Source organism: Pieris napi, chromosome 2, assembly GCF_905475465.1.
Source record: "Pieris napi chromosome 2, ilPieNapi1.2, whole genome shotgun sequence".
In the NCBI taxonomy this organism is placed as follows: Eukaryota; Metazoa; Arthropoda; class Insecta; order Lepidoptera; family Pieridae; genus Pieris; species Pieris napi.
The window spans coordinates 8,149,723-8,155,054 of NC_062235.1; the positions used below are offsets into that span (position 1 = coordinate 8,149,723).

Consider the following 5,332-nt stretch of genomic DNA (forward strand, 5'->3'; position numbering starts at 1 on the left):
AAAGGTGAATTAAATTGACTATTTAATCAAATTATTCAATTATAGTTAGGAACATCGAACCACTGATAGACAGATTCCTTGGTGTCGTCTAGCTCGTATTCCAGACATTTGTTGCTCCAAAGTCTATAAATTAAAATATATTAGTAGGTACTTTTTATTTCATCTTCTATTTGAATATTTAACAAGGAGGCTTCAATTACAGATACATACCCGGTTTTCATTTTCTTACAGCCCACGATGGGATGTTCCTTAATCCTTTTTGTAGCATTGAGTTCCTAAATAATCAAAATATATTCCGCCGACGTCTGATGCCGTAGTTGTGTTAGCTTTGTGTAAGCAATCACGGAATTCCATATCGCAGTGGCAGTCTAAACTGAAAATTTATTTTCTAATTTAAAATGAAATAGCTGAATCGTATACAAAGTATGTTATATCTAGTTTATGTCGTCATTCAACATGTATGGAGATAGCGCGTATGTGAAATTCCTATATAAACATTTAATTAAAAATATACTTAAGGCAGACGTAAAGAATATTCTTTAGAAGAATGTGGGCATCCTTCGACCATGAACAACTCCCTGGCCGGCCCGAAGGCTCCCGTGGCTAAGTTGTATATATCCTAAGGAGTCTTAGCAGGGACAGCTTTGTTAGCGAGTTTGAGTGTGACGTCATCGTTTTGATTGTACTACATGTTATAAGAGACGCTCCAAATGCATTTTGAAATAAAGATATAGGAAAAATATACCGAGTATAGGAAGCTCCATTTGTTAGGTTATGTTTTGATTCTCCGGCTGCTATGTAGTCTGGGCAGAAATCGTGGGCACGGCAGCACTTGTCTGCTTCTACTTCTTTACCGAGATCATCGTGGTTCTAATCTTCTCATCGTGGTAACCACGATCAAAGGCACCATTGGGTTTCGTTTTTAAGCTCGCTAAAAGGATATCTTCGCACGTAAGAAATCACGGATGCAAAATGTTAGAGATTGGGCGGGTGTTTCGGCTGCGGAAAAGTTGCTGCACCTGGCACAAGAGAAGAAATGTTTCACGTGGCTGAAAAAAGTAAAGAAAGTGATATCTACCAGGATATATGAAGCTTTCTTTTGGTACGGGATCCTTTTCGCTAGCCGAGGGATTTATAGCTTTCCATAGTGTCTCGGAATGAACACCGGGTTTCCTTTTCCAGCAAACAACACTTTGTATAGCAACAAAGAGAAAGAAAATTTTTAACATTTTAAAAATTGTTACTGTTCTAGCTAATCGAGTACCTATTGCATAGACAGTGTCGTCTTTTATATAACTCTTGAATAGTAAAACATGCGGTCTCGATGCGATAATAAGCATAAGCTATTATATAAGTATTGTATACATACCACCAGACGATTTGCAGTCTGTAAGACTTACAGCGTTTACAGACTTTCTACTATATATTTTCTCATTACACCCAAATGATCATAGCTGGCGATTTAAATCTACCCCACATAGGCTGGTCTCCTACCTTTGATCCTACCTTCCTTAGGCGTGGAACTGTAAATCTACAAAATGCGGGTGCAAAGCTTGTTGAATCATGCAGTAGTTTTGGCTTCAGTCAGTACAATTTTCATAAAAACTCCTCTAGAAATATACTAGACTTAATATTTAGTGAAACATACATTGAGGTGTCTAAATCTTGCAGTTATCTCGTTAAAGAAGACCCAAGCCATCCATGCCTGGAACTGAAAGTGTCGGAATTGATGACGCCTAGTATTAAATTAAAAATAAGATAGAGAGATAAGATATAACTTCACGAAGGCTACTATAAATTAAATGAATATCTTAACGGTATAGATTGGAATTACTCACTAAGAGGCGACACCATTGACAAAATTGTGCAGAAATTTTATTCAATCCTCCACCGTGCAATTGAACAGTATGTGCCTAAGACTACCTTTTATGCTTCTAACAAATATCCGGTCTGGTATTCTAAGTCGCTCATACATATATAATACGTGACAAACGAACCGCTCACTCTCGTTGGAAAGCAAGAAGAAACCCACGAGATTATGATGAGTTTTCTTTACTTCGTGCAAGACAAAAGGCTATCCAAAAAAAATGTTTTAATTTATATATGCAAAAAATACAAACATCGTTAAAGAAAGATCCAAAGAAAATCTGGTCATATTTAATTCGCTTCGTATGTTGTCCCAACCTCCAGCTGAGTTGCTTTTAAGTTTATGATAGTTGCACGTATTTCCTCTTCGTCTGTTGGATGTACGAAAAATTAGTTTGGATTGATTGGCTTATCTATATTTTTTGCTAGCTGTTACTTAGATGTGTGTAAGTATGTGATAGTCGTTTCCGCTAAACTATTGCCTATGTTTTTAAAAAAGTCGTTGACTTTATTTAGAGATACCTCAGGATCGGAAGTTATTTGAAGTAGGTCAGTGGAAAACTGACTCCCATTGTTTTTTGGTGTTATGTCTGTTCTGCCTAATCGTGCTTTTTTCGAAGTTGTCTTTAAGTTTCTTTAGAAGATTATTGCAGAAGTTTCGATATTTTACATATTTATCCTATAGTTCAAGATCTTTGGGATGTTTTCTAGCGGTTTTGTGAAGAATGTCTCGACGTCTTGCACATTTTAGGAGACCAGCGGTCATCCATGGTTTCCTGATGGTTTTGGAGTTGCTTGCTGGTTGTATGATGGTATGTTTTAAGATGGCAATAATCAGCGTATCGTTAAAGGTTTCAACTGCGCTATTATCTCTTTGATATCATAGAGGTGTTTCCAGTCTTAGTTCTTATTTCCAGCTTTAGTTCTTCTGCAGCTCCTTCATAGTTGATAATAATAATTTATATTATATAATATTGCCATAATTTTAATTGTCATTAAAATTATGGCAATATTATAGAATTTATTGAGTATAAGTTAATCAAACAATACCAATACTCAGTTTGAGCATTTCGTTAAATATAATTATTATCGCTAAAACTTGCAACATCCAATGTATTCAGATAAGAAAAATAAATTATAAAAAAAATAGTCGATGTTTTATAAAGAAAGTAGGTAAAAAATGCAATTAACTTTTTTTTAATGTGTGGTTAATCAATAATTATTTAAAATAATGATGACATCACAATAAAAAGAACATCAAAACACGTTTAAAAAGTTTTGTCCTTGTGGCAGTGTACCTTTATATAATTTTCCTTTATCTAAATGCAAGAACATTATAATATATACTCACCTTTATCTGTATACTGCTAATTTTCAATATTGATATGACGATGAAACTGTCAGGAGAATTTTTTATCTGTCCAAACAGGCAATAGAACAGTATAATATTTGATTGAAATGTTCTTTACCTAGGCACAGTCTATTTTTATATTTATTCTAGCGGACCCGGCGAGCTTCGTTCCACCTTACCTTACTTTCTAATAATGTCTTTCTAAAAATTCAAGTTTTTTTCCAAATACAGAAATATTTTATTGCTTGCCATTGCGAAAGTTTGCAGTTTTACGCTACTCTCTAGCGCCAACATTGGGATACTGCATGTTAAAGCACTTTTTGATTTACAATTTTTTCAATTTTTTTTAATTCGATCAAGATCAAAGCCTGGTTATGCATCTCCTCATTAACCTCAAGATTTCTTGAACTGAAACGAATTCGATGAAAAAGTTTGTCAGCAGATGGCACCACATGCTGTTTGCGTTCGTAAAATTAATTAATTATTTTTTGTTATTCGATAACTTATCCGATATTTTATTATTTATTCTGCTATCGGGAGCGTAGAAGAATCTACCAAAAAAGAGAAAACTAACGTCGGTCCAGCCGATCTTAAGTTATAAGCGGTGTAACTAACACGGCTTTGCTTTATACATTTAGATATACTTAGTCTTGCCATAAATACTGTAACATTTAAAAGTAAACAAAATATTTCATTTGAATTTGGAATCTGTCATGTTACTTATAAGACTATTCGTTGAATTTTCTCATTTTGGCGAACATTTATTATTTTGCGATGTTAACATGGAGTGCTGATAACCGAATCGCTGTGATTGCATTATAAACGGTGCATATTTTTCTTTTCAAAAAAGAAGACCTTTCTCCCTGAAATTTGGCAAGGCATCTTCTATTTAGTAAGGCAGCACTTAGAGCGGTGATAGGGGGTAGTATGTCCATGTGAAGTTTTCGAAATTAAACTGAATGATTTGGAGTAACCAGCGCTATGCTGGAAAATGGTTTTGAACACTTGTAAGGTCGGGGATATAGGAAAAATTATGAAATCTGGAACTTTTCACCTGCTTCCTAGAATACGACTATGCTTAACCATAAGAGATCTGTTTGAGAGAGAAATTTGTTGTTTTGACAAAAGTTTGAGATTGTTTATTTCAGAGTTTATTTTTATATTAGAATTGATTGGGGTTGTAGTAAAAATCAAAATAGCTGAAAGTATCGCCCAGTAGTATAGTAAAGTTCCATTCAACCTGAAATTGAACGGCTCGGGAAAACGGTGTTAAGTGGGATACTGATGTCGAGGTGAAAGTGACCCGAAACGTTTGAAATCAGTTTTTTGTAGGGGATACCTAGATTATTTTTTTAGAGTAGGCTGCTAGCAAAATGTAGGTAATATATTTTTTTGTGATTATATATTCTTACTAATATTACAAATACGAAACATGAAACGGACGATACAATTTTTATTAATTTATTTATTTATTTTTCTCACAAAGACTTAAACTTGGAACATAAGCAAGTGACAGTTATATTCTTACTTCTGTTTATGGATAAAGCTAGTCTGTGTGAGACTGATGCCTGCTAAAGGTAAGAGTACCTGTGTTACAGGTCATCAGGCCTCCACCACTTCGGATCGACAGAAGATCTTATACAATACAATACATTACAATATATAGAGGAAACCACATGGGGTATGTCTGTATGTGTAAATTATGTGTATGTGTGTGGGTGTGTGTCTGTGTATGTTTTATATTTTATATTTTATTACTTAAGTGTTAATCTAATAAAGCTAAAACTATTATTCTAAAAATTTATTCCCTATTATTAACAAAGATTAGAATCAACTTTAAACTCAACTTTTTAATTATTGTCAGCATTTTTTCTGTTTCCTCATAGTTGAGGTCCAGTAGCCACAGTGCAACCGCCTTCTTGCACTCATGTTTTGTTAGAGGATATCAGACCAAAAAACAGGACCAAAAAACAGAAGAATTTCTGGGCAAAACTTGTGCGAAAGGGCTTTGAAGTGCACACTATGCCTTTTCTACGCTTGTTATCTTTAAGGTGTTGGTCAAAATTGATAAGTGAGTGCTTGCGTAAAATTGTGGCAAGAATGAACATTTGACGC

General features: G+C 34.4%; 1 long non-coding RNA gene across 1 annotated transcript; it reads right to left on the reverse strand.

Annotated features, from left to right (window-relative positions):
* LOC125062101 lies at positions 1 to 866 on the reverse strand. Its single transcript, XR_007119184.1, has 3 exons — positions 746 to 866; positions 211 to 373; positions 1 to 123 (listed from the first exon to the last, which is right to left on the reverse strand). It is a non-coding gene; the product is annotated as an uncharacterized LOC125062101 (long non-coding RNA).
* Between the last annotated feature and the right edge of the window lie 4,466 nt (positions 867 to 5,332).